The 15,703-nt window shown below is 39.0% G+C and overlaps 1 long non-coding RNA gene across 1 annotated transcript; it reads left to right on the top strand.

Moving 5' to 3' along the window:
* The first annotated feature begins 6,878 nt into the window (after window positions 1–6,878).
* LOC125483267 lies at window positions 6,879–14,946 on the top strand. The gene is made up of 2 exons (XR_007262214.1): window positions 6,879–8,856; window positions 13,897–14,946. It is a non-coding gene; the product is annotated as an uncharacterized LOC125483267 (long non-coding RNA).
* Window positions 14,947–15,703: the final 757 nt, after the last annotated feature.

The raw sequence follows: 15,703 nt of genomic DNA, 5'->3' as shown, positions 1-15,703 counted from the left end.
TATGGCAATTTTACCTTTATGTTTGGCTGTACATGTGGACTATCACAAGGCTTTAATAAAGTGTTACATAATAGACTGGTCAGCAAAATTGATGCTTGTGAAATTAAAAGGGCACTGGCAGCTTAGCTTACTATTGACTAGAAAAAAAAACAGCAAACAGAGTTGTGGTGAACTGTTGTTGCTTTTCTGATCAGAAGACTGTACATATTGGTACCAGCCATGTTGCTCTCTCTGATTCGAATTAATGTCCTCAATTTGTCTGTACATGTGTAACATGATGTTTCCTGAAGATGAAAATATGGAAAGTGAATATAAACCAAACAGTATAATTTCAAAAGGAGGTCTAAGAACACAGAAATCGAATTTTATATACACAAATTTTTAAAGGTATTTGGATGATTTGAGGCTGTTTCAAAACAAAAAGCGTCCTTGGCTTTACAAATAGAGTACAAAAGCAAAGATGTAATGCTAAGCCTTTATAAATCATTGCTTAGGTTTCAGCTAAGGATTGTTTGAAATTCTGGAGCCGCATAATTAAAGGGTTATGTTACTTAGAGAATGCAGGGAAGAGTTATCGGAACAATGCCTGGGTCAATTTTGTTGATCGATAATAGAGGCTGGAAATGTCCTCCTTACACCAGAGGAGGTTAAGGGAAGATTTAATAGAGAAGTTCGAAGTTATTTTGGGGTTTTGACTGAATAAATAATGAGGAACTGTTTGCACTGGCAGAGATTCAGTAACCGGAGACCACAAGATTTAAAGTACTTGACAAGAAAAAAAGGGGGAGATGAGAATGCTTTATGCAGTGAGTAGCAATCTGGAATGCACCGTATGAGTGTTATGGAAGCAATTGCAGTGGTAATTTCGAAAAGGAAAATTGATGGCTATTTGAAAAGAAAAGTTGGGATTGGTTAGCTTCATTGGCTGCATGACTAAAATGTGATGCAGAAACATGCCAGCAGTGTGGGTACAAACTTGAGGACTGCCACCTCGCTTTGACCTTGCCTTGATCCACAATGATGTATCATAAATCATGGTAAATAACCCTCCATGATTGCAAAGGAAGCTATGTAAAGAAAGAGATATAGAAGAAAAGCAGGGAAGTAGTATTAATTGAACATTATTCCAAGATCCAGCATATGTGCAATGTACTGTATGAATGCTATTTATGAAATATCATCTACTCAAAAAATATTTGATCTGGCAATGTGTTTGTGGAATCAAAACAAACTTTGGGGGTGTGTTACAGACACTGCCAGAATCAGTACATTAGATTTGTCACGCAGTTTCCACTCCCAACAGCACTGTTTACCTTCCTACATTTCTGTCTGTGGTATCCATGATGCGGCAAGTCCTAACTAGAACAGAAGAGCAAAATTCTGGAATCAGGAATTTAATGTCACTGAGGAGTTACTTCTGGTAGAGCCTGTTATAAACCCATTTTTGATCAGATTTTTCTGATCATGGAAGCCAAAAGCTGGAGCTGCTTGAGCTAAGTAGGATCAGGTGGTGGGCAGCATTTGACTTACAGCTTGCACTCAGTTTCCTTATGCATGTATGTACTGGGAAGAAAGATAAACTAAAATAGATTGCAATTTGATAGAAAAAGGAAGCAAAATCAGATACTTTATCATTGTGGCGTTATTACCATTACAGTACAAATTTCAAGATTCAAGGAAAAATTTTCAAAGGCTTGGAAAGATTTCTATGGCATTATATCTAGCAAAATATAATTATTTTTCTTTTATAAATGTATTTACAATTTAATTCCACACATTGTCAAAAGAGTGCACTTTTCTGTCAGCTAAATTTTGTGGAAACATGCAATGAATCATGCTGCAATTTTATTATCTTACCAATCACAACATTACAGAACCAATTTTATAAACCTGGTGAAAAGACACCAGTAAAGTGAGGGAATAAATGCAAATGAAAATTTCTGTTACTAGCAGCTCCTGCAAAAAATTTTACAAAATAGTCAACATTGACTACCTGTGTAGTGGCCATTATAAATCATTATTGATATTATGTAGCATATACTCCTACAATTTTATTTTAAAATGTTTTACTTGGCAATTGGAAGCTGGGAAACTAATTTTTTTTTCAAATTGATGATTGTCCTTAATTGGTGAGTCATCTCATCCCTGTTTTACTTAAGTCAAAACATCAATCTCGGTCTTGATAAAGTCTGGGCAATTTAGGTAACAGTCCAAAAAATAAAGGCAGATGGTTGAGGGGTTATTTCAGCTTATTCATATATGCAACACTGCTCAGCTAAGGTCAATGTTTTTCCACAGCGTGATCAGGATCTTGAGAGTTCAAAACAAAATGAAGGAACTGGAGGCAATAATTTGTACTGAAAATCCTTTTAAAATAGGAATGCATAAAATATGGTTACAGAGAACTCGATTGCCAAGTAAATTCCAGAAGACAGCAGGGGGAAGATGGCAAAAGTGGAGTAATTTGTATTAATTAAAGATTGTGTAATGTTGGAAAAACAAAATGTAACTGGCAGTAAGATAGATACTGGATCCAAAATGATTGAATTAAAAGATAAAAGGGGATTCATTGCTGTGATATCTTTCCAATTGGTGGGAAGATTACAGGAAGAAATATGTGCACAAATTCAAATTCATGAACAGGTACAGAATAATAACCATGGGCAATTTCAACGAGCTCCCATGCAAACTAACAGAAATTAGTAGCAAAGGAGAAAAGGAAGTCAGATTCTTAGTGTCTACGTGACTCCATTTTGAAGCAGAACATATCAAGTACAACAAGAAAATAATCACTTAAAGGAAAGGAAAATACTGCAAATGCTGGAGATTGGAATAATAGTGAAGTGCTGGAGAAACTCAACATTTTGAATCTAATGACTCTTCAGAACTTTCGCAGATGATCCAAACCTGCTGAGTTTCTCCAGCACTACTTAAAACATTTTTGGAAAGAATCACTGCTGCATCTTGTAATAGGTAAAGAAAAAATAGGGCGACACGGTGGCTCAGTGGTTAGCGCTGCTGCCTCACAGTGCCAGGGACCTGGATTCAATTCCACCCTCAGGCGACTGTCTGTGTGGAGTTTGCACTTTATCCCCTTGTCTGTGTGGGTTTCCTCTGGGTGCTCTGGTTTCCTCCCACAGTCCAAAGATGTGCAGGCTAGGTGGATTTGCCATGCTAAATTGCCCATAGTGTTCAGGGTTGTGTAGATTAGGTGGGTTAAAGGGGGATGGGTCTGGGTGGGCTGCCCTGAGGGTCGGTGTGGAATTGTTGGGCCGAAGGGCCTGTTTCCACACTAGGGATTCTATGGAAAAAAAAAATGAAAAAAAGAGCAGATATGTTTGGATGAAGAATGTCAAAATGCTCTTAAACTGGGAAAAGAGCAAATTATGAAGAAATAAACATGGAACTAATGAAGATAATCCTGGATAAAAATTTGAAAATCAGAGAGGCTGATGAAGAGCAAGGATTCCACTAATAGCAAAAATCAATTAACAAGCTAATTATGTGGTATAGAGAACAAATGAAAAAATTGAATCAATAGGAGAAAACAAGTACAAAAATGTCTTGGATACCAAAAGAGGGCAAAGGGGAAAAAAATTTAGAGAAGGGAAGTAGGAATAGGCCCACTTAAGGATGGGCAAGGTAAACTCACAGGTAATAACAGAGAAATGGCAGTACTACTTGGAGGTGGATCATAACATGTCCAAACAGGTTGACTTAAAAATATTTTACTGAAGAAAATAGCACTAGGAGAGAAAAGAACGATATTATTACAGTTGAGATAAAATGGGGGAAAAAAAATATAGTTGACAAGCCTGTATTCTTCATTGCTTTCTCTTCCACTGCTGGTGTTTGACAAGGTGTTTCCCAAAACCCGCTTCCACAGCCATGTTTCCTTTCTCAGCAACTGCTTGGAAATGACTCTGACTTACCCCACGTGGATTTGAACTCAAGTTTCACCCTTTTGTGCTTCAAATCCACCCAGGATTACAAGTATCATCAGGACATAGAACGTTTTTCAGACTCTTGCACTTGCCACATCCTGCGATCCATGATCAACGCCATGTGCCGTCATACGCGCACACTTGACTCCACTCTGCAGCAACATCGACTCACCCTCTCTCAACGCTGTGCCGGTCCCAAGTTTCACTTCATCCTTTGCCTCAACAAAAGACTTCTCTTTCTTTCAGACATCAAGGCCTGTAAGCTCCAGCAGCTTATGGACTCCAACATCCGTCCTGCAGACTGTCCCTTAGCATCCACCCCTTCCCAGTCCTCAGATGCCATCGTTTTGTCCCCCTGAGGCCACACCCCACCAATCCCAGCCCTTGCCGTGTTTTCACCGTACCTCTTCTCTGAGACTGAACATACTGTTGTCAGCAAAGGACTCGGCTTTATCCACTTACACCCCCACCTTAATGAATTTCAGGCTTGTCTCTGTTTCCGTGCTCACTTCTTTGGACAGGACTCTTACCCTCCTACCCCAAAAAAAAACAACGTTCCACTGATCCCTTCACCTGCCTCCAGTATTCACCCTCCACTTGGACCCCTTCCCCTGGCCTTTTACCTGTCCTTGATCTCTTCGTTGAAAACTGCCGACATGACATTAGCCGTCCCAATTTCTCTGTTCCTCTCACCCACTCTAACCTATCCACTTCTGAAATTGCTGCACTTAGCTCTCAGGTCCAACCCTAACTTTGTTATCAAACACGCTGACAAAGGTGGTGCTGTTGTAGTCTGGTGCACGGATATTTACCTTGCCGAGACTCAGTGCCAACTCTCGGACACTTTTTCCTACCAGCTCCTGGACCATGACCCATATCCGAACGTCAAGCCATTGTTGCCAGGTCTGTCACTGACCTCATTACTTCTGGAGATCTCCCCCTCCCACCTCCCCCAATTGCCTCCAACCTTGTAGTCTCCCAAACCCAGACAACCTGCTTCTACTTCCTTCCCAAAACCACAACCAGACTGTCTGGTAGGCCCGTCGTATCAGCCTGATTCTGCCCCACCGAGCTCATTTCTTCCTACCTTGATTCCATCCTCCTCTATTTGGGGTGGCATGGTGGCTCAGTGGTTAGCACTGCTGCCTCATCGCCAGGGACCTGGGTTCAATTCCACCCTCAGGCAACTGTGGAGTTTGCACATTCTCCCCGTGGCTGCGTGGGTTTCTTCCAGATGCGCCGGTTTCCTCCCCCAGTCCAATGATGTGCAGATCAGGTGGCTTGGCATTGGAAAATGTAGGGTTACAGGGACAGGGTAGATCATGGTGGGATGATTTTTGAAAGGTCGGTGTAGACTTGATGGGCTGAATGGCCTACTTCCACACTGTGAAGGGATTCTATGATTCATCCTCTCTCCATTTGTCCAGACCCTACCCACCTACCTCCGCGATTCCTCTGATGCCCTCCACCGTATTGAAAGTTTCCAGTTCCCTGGGCCTGACTGCCGCCTCTTCACCATGGATGTCCTATCTTACCCACCAGGATGTCTGCGAGCTCTTGGGTTCTCCAGGGGCCTGAACACTCCCCATCCACCACCACTCTCCTTCACATAAATGAACTTGTTCTCTCACCGAACAATTTCTCCTTTAATTTATCTTACTTCTGCCAAGTCAAAGGAGTGGCTATGGACACCCGCAGGGGTCCCAGTTATGCCTGCCTCTTTATGGGGTATGTGGAACAATCCTTGTTCCAGTCTTACACTGGTCCCCTCCCATAACACTTCTCTCGAGATGTCAACGACTGCTTCATGCTCCTGCCAGGACCTTGAAAAATTTGTTCATTTTGCCTCCAATTTTCCACCCCTCCTATAACTTTTACATCGCCCATTTCTGACACTTTCCATCCTTTCCTTGACCTCTCTGTTTCCATTTCAGGAAATAAACTGTCCACTGCCATCCACTATGAAGCCATTGACCTCCATAGCTATCTTTACAACTGCTCTTCACACCCCACGTCCTGCAAGGACTCCATCCCATTCTCCCAGCTCCTTTGCCTGTGTCACATCTGTTCGGATGATGTCACTTTCAAAACAGTGCTGCTGATAATGCTTGCTTCTTCCATAACTGTGGTTTCCCATGCACTTAGGCTGACAGGGCCCTCAACCGCATCTGACCCATCACCTGTGCTTGCGCTCTTGTCCCTTCCCATCACTCTCAGAAGCGTGATTGGGTCCCCCTTGTCCTCACTTTTCATCCCATCAGCCTTCACATTCAAAGGATCATTCTCTGCCATTTCAGACAACTCCAACAGACCGCCACCATCAAACACACCTTCCCTTCACTTCCCCCATCTGCATTCCGCAGGAATCGTTCCCTCTGGGACACCCTAGTCCATTCCATGACCACCAACACCACCTCCCCCTTCCCATGACACCGTCCAATTTAGCTGCAGAAGGTGCAACACCTGCCCCTTCACCACCCAAGAACCTAAACAGTCTTTCTGGCTGAAGCAGCATTTTCCCTGTACCACCTCCAATCTTGTGTATTGTATTTGCTGCACCCATGTGACTTACTCTATATGGGAGAAACCAAACGCAGACTGGGTGACCCCTTTGCAGAACTCTTCCAATCTGCACGCAAGCATGACCGCGACCTTCCCATGCAGGTTATTTTACCAGCATCCTGCTAACATGCCCACTTGTCCTTGGTGTGTTGCAGTGCTCCAGTAAATCACAGTGCAAACTGGAGGAACAACATCTCATCTTCAGACTAGGCACTTTACAGCCTTCTGGACTTAATATTGAGTTCAGTTCTTGCAAATTGTGAACCAACTCCCATTTCTTCCCTTTCTTTTAGTTTTACTTGTTATATTCTCTGTCACCATATCTGCTCCCCCCTCCTCCCACCTTGGTGGAACTGTCTGCTCTTTCAAGTCTGGCAGTTAGACATGCCGTTGTTCTGCCATTCTCAAGTTCTGATCATTTAATCTGAACTATCAACATCTTTTCTCCACCAGTACTCTGCACCCCCACTATCTCCCCACCCCATCTGTTGCATAAATGCTGCATCCTCCTCATTTTATTTCAGCTCTGATGAAGAGTCGTCTAGACTCGAAACATTAGCTTGCTCTCTCCACAGATGCTGACTGACCCACTGTGATCTTCAGCATTTATTGCCCTCTACTCCTTTATCCTTCATATGTTTGTCTACCTTTTTCTTCAGAAAGCATGTTACAATATTTTGCTGACTTTTTGGCACTACTGACATATTGTTGCAGATCAAACAATGGTTGTGGCATAAAATAGTAAGATTTTCAGTATAACTATGCAGCAGGTTTGAATATGGTTTTATTTGAATGTATTTGAAGTTTTGAGGCTTTGTGCTATCGGCCTATGGTAATTTCAGCTGCGATTGTATGAAAGCCCTGTAATACCGAAAGCAAGAGGACAGCTGAAAAATTGCCACACCGAAGGGAAGGTATACCATAGGGTGATTTATGCTTGTAATGTTATAACTTCAACATGATCAGAAAGGGAGGCAAGAATATTTGAGAGAAGAATCCTAATTATTAATGTAGATATATTTAAACTTGTGATCGTCTTTTAGCATTGATTTACATTGTGTATGAGTGTAAATCTCTGAAAATAAGAAAATTGAATAAATGCAAACAGCAAAATTTTAAGATAAACTTAATAGTGCAGCCAATAGAAAAGTGTGTTTAATAAATCTAATCTTAATTCATAGGATCCTAAGAACCTCTTGACACTCTAGGAAACCTGCAGAAGTGCTATATTGTTTTAGCAATAATTCGGTATCAGTTAGTTTGAGCCAGTGGGATATATTGTCAAGAACAAATTAAAATTGTATGGCAAGCTGTAATCTTAGTTGCTGGAATACACTAAATTTCATTATTTTAAATTTTAAAAATATGAATTGTTTTATAAATAAAATGTGTAGCATCATTAAACTTTGCAAATTTTAAGCATTTTTATTAATACTGATGTGAACTTTGAATCACTTCAGGATTAAAAATAAATCAGGATTTTTAGATTAGTGGCTTGTCTAACTGTTGTAGGTTTTCAATTGAAAGATAGGTTCATTTTCTTCAATCCTAGAACTGCATCTGTTTTTCCACTTTAACTGCATTTCTAGAACCTGTTTGTTTCAGGACTGTACTAAATGTTGCCCTTTTTTGTTGTTTTGTTCTAAATCTATTACTGGTTTATTTTATCTTGATGAAAGAATTGAAATTAGTTCACTTAAAATTTGCATTGCTATTAGCTGCATCGCTGCCAGTGAGTGAAGTCAATCAGTTTGAAGTCTGTGAGAGGTTTAGCTGTATAGGTACCAGTGAGAAAGAGCAATCATTTTGATGACAATAGAAGGGTTTAGCTGTCAAGTAAAGATTGCCAGTGGAAGTGGGAATTCCGTTTTTACACCTGTTTTAACCTTGTGAAAGTTTGAATGAGAAGATTGGTCAATTTCATCACCGCGGTTGGATATATAAAATCCAATTCCCACCTTTAAAACCGACAGAAGGAGCTTATTTAATTTATTGTGATGGAGACAGAAGTGGGAGGTTGTGCTTTCAGGAGGGATTAAGTATGGTAATAGAACAAGATGTTTGTGTTGTTGTTTCAGTTCTGATTTCTGTGTTTGAGTAACTGTCTAACTACGTGATGATATGGACTTCTTGACTAATGAATCAATATCAGTGGTTTTTAATTTGTGTTCGTTTAAGTATTTTGTCTTTTTCAGGATTGTTCTAAAATAGTGCCTTAATTTTTATTTTTGTTTTTCCTTTTAGGACTGCTGCTGTTTTTCAGAGGTTTTATCAACTACCTGAAAATCAGAAATATGTCTGAGAACGTGGCTGCGACACACCGGACCAGACTTTTCTTCTTGTACTAGAGGTAATGCTTCATTTCAGTGGGTATACCAATAACAATTTGACCATTGCCTTGTTTCTATATCATTTATCTGTTTTTTTAAGTCTTCTTCAGATCAATCTGTTCAGTATGATTAAAATGTATTTCTTCTGAAGTCCATTACCTGCATCCTGATTACACTCGTGCCTGTTGTGGCAAGGACATTGCAGATGGAGAAAATGTGGGACATGTAATGGTTGCATTGTGACCCCTAAGAATTGCACTTTTGATCACTTCCGTTCAGTTATGTCTGTTGGTTTGAAATATTCTGATGAAACATATGTCATGGTTTCTAAACCTGAAGTGAAATGTTGTATGTCATTTAAAATCCTGCCCTATGGAGTCAGCTCCAGCATGCCTTTCCACTTAGATATTGATCCCAGGCTTTCGCTGCAGTCTGTCACAGTCTAATATTTATATCTATATGAAAAAAAATTGCCACCAACTCAATGTAAGCAAAATTGAAACTGTGCTCTTCTGTAGTTTCTGGCCTTGACTCAGAAACATAAAAACATGAGTACGCAATTTAGCCTGTGAAGCCTGCCCCACCTTTCAATTCAATAATAGTCGACTATTCACTTTAGTGCCTTTACTTACCCCATCCCCATAACTCAGTCCATCATTGATAATCAGAAATCTACAATCTTTACCTTAAACAAACTCAGACTGAGCTTCCATAGCCTTCTGTGATAGAGAATTCCAAAGGTTCAATCTTTTGTGTTTAAAAAAAAACTCATCTTGGTCCTAAGTGATATTCCCTTATTTTTTAAGTTGTGCCCATTGGTTCTAGATTCTCCAACCAGGCGAAACAGCTTACCTGCATTGACTCTGTGTATCCCTTTACATATTTTCTAAGTTTCAATGAGATCACCTTTCATTCTTCGAAGCTCTAGAGAATGTAATCGCAGTTTTCCCACGTTGTCTTCATTGAACAGTCTTGCCATCCCTGGTATAAGACTGGTGAACTTTTGTTGCACGCCCTCTATGGTCATAATATTTTTTCCTGAGATAAGGAGATCAAAATTGTACACATTATGCCAGCTGTGGTCTAACGAAGCTTGTGCACAATTGAAGCAAGATTCACTATTCCTGCACTCAAATCTTCTTGCAATAAAGACTAACATTTCTTTAGCCTTACTAATAGCTTGCTGCATCTGCATGTTAGCCTTTAGTAACTTATCCGCAAGGACACTTAGGTCCCTTTGTACATCTATATTTTGTAACCTCTGCACATTTGTTTCTCCCACCAAAGCGGTTAACTTCACAGTTTTCCACATTATATTTCATCTACCATGTTACCACCCAATCACTAAGCCTGTCTAAATCATCCTGAAGCTACTTTACATCTTCCATACAGCACACATTCCCACTTAGCTTTGTATCATCTGCAAATTTGTAAAGATTACATTTGGAGCCCATCTCCAAATTATTGACATATATACTGGAACCAAAGTACTAATTCTTGCAGTACCTCATTAGGCACAATCTATCAATGCAAGTGTGGCCTGTGAATTTCAGTCTGTTTTCTGTCTGTTGGTTATTCGTTAATCCATGTCAGCACATTATCTTCTATTCCATGTGTTTTAATTTTTCTGATAAGCCTCCTGTTGGGGCCTTCTGAAAATCTATGTATATTATGTCCATCAAATCTCCTTTTATCAGTTGTGTTAGTAACATTTTCAAAGACTCCCAAGTTTGTCAACCACATCTTCTGATTTGTAAATCCATGTTATCTATGTGCAATCAGATCATTATCATCCATGTAAGTCCATTTATCATTTATAATATAATGTAATAGATGCTAGCAGTTTCCCTACTGTCATCGAAGTAATGACTCACGTAAACATATGCAGCTGAGTACATTTCTTATGTCTGTTCTGCTCCAAGAGTTGCTTTCTTGTATCCTTGTAATGTTACTCATTCATTACTCACTTAACTAAGTTACGTTAAATAAATCAATACTTGCTGCTCCTACTATCTCAACACCTGAGTTTGTATCATAAATTGACTACTCGTTTTCTGAAATATCGTTCTTGCAGGTTAGTTTTCAACTTATCCCCTTGGAATACAGGATAAACTCTAGTTCTGCTGTTCTGGGCAAGGTTTAATATGTTATTGTAGCCAATGTCTTCCTTCCTTTTTAGAATCATAAATGAAGCTAACATATTACCTCTTGGCCATTTCTTTTCTATTGGGAACATACTGTGGTGACCAGAATTGGATACCTCATTCAATGAGATATTGACCTAGTCATACCTACATTAGCATTATCAGACAATCGGTACAGTCATCCCACCCATTTTGGATCCAATCCAAGTTGAAAGTTTTCTTTGTTGTTCATTGAAGAATGTTTAAGACATTTGTTAGTCTTCACCTGGATAATGATGTACAATTCTAGGTGTCACATAATAGGAAGGATGTGAATGCATTGGAGAGAATATAGAAGCAATTTAGAGTGGTTCTTGAGTTGAGAAACTTCTCTTATGAGAATAGATTGAAGAAGTTGACATTGTTCTTCTTGGAGAGAAGATGATTAAGAGGACACCTGAAAGAGGATTACAAAATCATGACAGGCTGGACAGACTAGAATGGACAATCTATTCCTGCTTGTAAAAGGAACAAGAACAAGAGGTTCCTGCTCCTCCTGCTCCTCTGATGCTGCTTGGCCTGCTGTGTTCATCCAGCTCTACACCTTGTTATCTCAGATTCTCCAGCATCTGCAGTTCCTACTGTCTCAAGAACAAGAGCGCGTAGATTTAAAGTGCTTTTATTATTACTTATTCACTCACTCATGGGACATGGGCATCGCTGGCTGACCAATATTTATTGCCTTAAGAAGTGGTGAGCTGCCTACTTGAACACTGCAGTGCCTGTGCTATTGAATGCCTTTAGGGAGGGAATTCCAGGATTTTGACCCAGTGACATTGAAGGAACAGTGATATATTTCCAAGTCAGGATGGTAGTGGCCTGGAAAGGAACTTGCCGATTGTGGTGTTCCCATGCATCTCCTGCCCTTGTCTTTCTAGTGGTGGTGGGCTTGGAAGGTGCTGCTTAAGGATCTTTGGGAATTTCTGCAGTGCATCATGTAGATAGTACACACTGCTGCTACTGCGCATCGGTGGTGGAGGAAGTGGATGCTTGAGGATGTAGTGTCAGTTGAGCAGGTGGCTTTGTCCGGGATGATGTTAAGCTTCTTGAATGTCAGAACTGAACCCATCCAGGCAAGTGGGGATTAATCCATCACACTCCTGACCTTGGCCTTGTAGATTGTGGCCAGGCTTTGGGGAGTCAGGAGGTAAGTTACTCACCACAGTTTTCCTAGCCTTTGATTTGCAAAAGAAGCAAGGGAGATATGAGAAAATATATGTTCACACAGCCAGTAGTTAGACTATGGAATGCACTGCCTGGAAATGTGGTGGAGCCAGAGTCAAATGAGACATTCAAGAGACTATCAGAAGATTATTTGGATAAATATAATGTGCAAGGATATGGGGGGAAAGCAGGAGATTGGCGGTAGGTAATAATGCTCATTTGAAGACATGATAACCAAATAGCCTCTTTCTGCATTGTAACACTTCTGTGATGCCGCAGTGTATGAAGACAGTGACTAGGCAGGCAACGTCTAAGGGGAGATCGTTTAAAAATCTGAATTGTTCAATTTTTTACAAACACATTAGGCCACTGCCAGCTTATATTTGACAGTAAATTAGGGACAGGTTTGTGTCATTGGATACAGCAGCAGGTTTGAGGTGTGAGGAAGTGTTGACCCGAATAAGTTCTGAAGATTTTTTTGCACTCCTTGAAAGAGTGACATCACAATGAAGTCTTCAATCCCCTAAGACTCGATCACAGCCCCAGTAAATTTCGATCACTTTCATCACCAATCCTCCATTTCCCCATACCCAAATTTCAATTCTGATCATGATCTGCCATCACCTTCCTTCCTGATGGCAGCACTGATTTTCTTGGCCCCACAGATTCGATTGCAGCCTGCAGCCTGCAGCCTTCGTCCTCCACAGGCCTCCCACCACTACATAAGGTTGCCTATATGAGGCCTGTCATTAAGATTGGCAGAAGGTTCACATTTCCTACCTTGTTCTCAGAAAATCTCAGTCATTCCCAATTAATATCAAGGCTATGGGCTTATAGAAAATACATGGTATTTATAAGTGATTATTTTTAATTAGAAGCCAAATCTCTCTCAATGGTCTGCTTTAATTACATTGGTTATTTTTAAACTTTTATCTGTATATTTTAATTTTTGAATAGTTTAATGCTCTGTTTGACCATTAATTTTTACTATGTGGATACAACCAACAGTACCTATTTAAGTTCAGGAACACCTAGAGACAAATGCAACAAAGTTCTTAAAAAAAAATTAAGTTGGGATCGTTAATCTTTAAGTGACTGAAAATATTTCAAGCCATTCATGTAATAACAACAGCTTGTATTTACACAGAGCCTTTAAAGTAATAAAACGTTCTATGTTTCTACATCCCAAGGTGTTTCATTGATGGCATTGTAAAAACAAAGTAAACTGAGACATGAATGGAGATATTAGGACAGATTTCCATGAGTGTTGTCAGAGGTAAATTTTAATATCTCCTTATGCAAGTTGATGTGTTTTATGATATCTGTATGACACACCTTGGGATATGTTATTACATTAAAAGTGCTTTATAAATACAGATCAAATAAAAATAGAAAATGCTGTAAAAACATAGGTTTGTCAGTACCTGTGGAGAGAGAAACAAACTTGAACTATTAACCTTGTTTTTCTAAATCGATATGCTTGGATGATAGATTGGGGCTTATGGTGTGATGAGTGTGTAGTATTCATAGCCCAGGCTTACATAGAATTAATAATTCTTTCAGTAGGCATCAAAAGGTTGATTACATAGACTGAATTGTTCCCTGTTGTCATTTTTTGCCTTCAGAACAGTATTGTTGAAGATTAGGAGGAAAATTGGGAAAAGGAAACTATTCTAAAATGGTTAATTTTGTAATTTTATATCTTTCTTCCAGTATGTGGCTAACGAGGAACTCGAACATTCCTTCCTAATGTGAAATGTCCAGATGTTGTGCTTCAAGCTGCCAAGTTATTTGGATGTAAAACTACTGAAGAATAAATAATTTAAGGTGTGACAACAAAATCTAAGTGGAATAATGAATCTCAAGACACTTCATAAAATGGGCCGAGTTCCTGAGTTGCTAGATGCTGGAACCTTCCCCTTCAAATTTTAAGTCCAGTGATCTTTTCAACGTATAAAGGTTCTAATCTACAAATTGCTACAGAAGAAATACAATGGAGCCATTTTTTTTTTTTGAACCCTGAATCATCGATCAAACATTGACATTGAAATATGTCTGTGACTGAACACCCAAAATGCTTCACCGTCTCACCTAACCAGTTCGTAATCAGTTTATTGATTTGATTTAAAGCAAACTGACCTATTTTTAAACTATTTAAAATGATTGAGCTTTAAAAGCAGTCTTTTTCTTGCTAAATTGGAAATATCTGAAGAACAAGTATGTAATTTACTGGAATTAGGATTAGAGCTGTATTAAATATCTTGATTTGCCTTTTAAAAGTTGCAGAACAAGTAGTTGTTCCCTTATTTGTATGGTTTTCCGCTTTTGAAATTGCTTTGATTGCTTATTCTCAGTGCCCAGTTTTACAGTGACTATTGCATGACATGAAACTGGTAACAACAATTTCTTTATTGGCTGAACTATTGCTTCAGATTGCTAGAGAAATATAACTGGAATTTAATTTTAACATTGTGGTTGTAAATTATTTTTTACGCCAATTATTTCCGTGTTCTTTTTAAAGTAATCTAACAAATCAAATGATGGAGTAAGAAAGGATTGTCCATTTGATTCTGTGCTGATTTTTTTTCTTTTAAAATTGTTTCTGTTAAACTAGCTTACAACTAAAGTATATGTAATGAAGAAAATCAAAGTCCCATTTGAAGTCAGTGATGGTGACTTCAGTTATGACTTTACAGAGATGTATGAAACAGTATCCTGCACTTGTAAAACTTGAGGATAAAAGAATAAATGCTGATTTAATAATTCGATTTTGTTTTGTTTTCACCAACTCATTATAGGAAAATGAACTTCTATTTAGTTTCTGAATTTAAATAAAAATATATTTAAAGACTTTTGTAAAAATATAGTGCTTTGTATTTATCATCTGAAAAACATTAATTCTTTCATTTAATTACATCTTGAAGAAGCATATTTGGGTTTCTGCGTCCAAATTGTGGAAAATATAGGGACATAAGAAATAGATGTGGAGTAAGCCATGCAGTTTGATTATTGCTGTTTTACTTCAATGATACTTTCTTGCACTATCTACATATGCCTTGATATTTTAATACGTACAAGTCTATCGATCTCCATCTTGAACATACTCAACAACTGAGGCACAACAGCTCTCCAGTGTAGTCCGTTCCAAAGATTTATCACTTTGAGTGAAGAAATTCCTCCTTATCTTAATTGTAAGTGGCCTTGTATTTCTGAATGCAATCTCCTATGATTTTTCTGAACTCCAGACAATATAGATTCTTTTAATTTAATCTTTCCTCCTTGAATGAATCCTCCAGCCCAGGAATTAATTTGGTGAGCCAGCATTGCACTCTTTCTATGGCAAATGTACATTTCTATAGGGAAGGAGACCAAAACTGCAAACATTACTCCAGGTATGGCCTCACAAAGGTTCTGCATAGTAAGGTTCTAGGTAATAAGACATCTTTACTTCTATACTCAAAAATACTCTAAAAGATGACTCTAACAAAAGATGACTCATCATTTGCCTTCCTAGTTGTTT

This window comes from Rhincodon typus, chromosome 6 (genome assembly GCF_021869965.1).
Source record: "Rhincodon typus isolate 14 chromosome 6, sRhiTyp1.1, whole genome shotgun sequence".
NCBI lineage: Eukaryota > Metazoa > Chordata > Chondrichthyes > Orectolobiformes > Rhincodontidae > Rhincodon > Rhincodon typus.
This window is presented reverse-complemented; position numbering and strand designations above follow the sequence as displayed.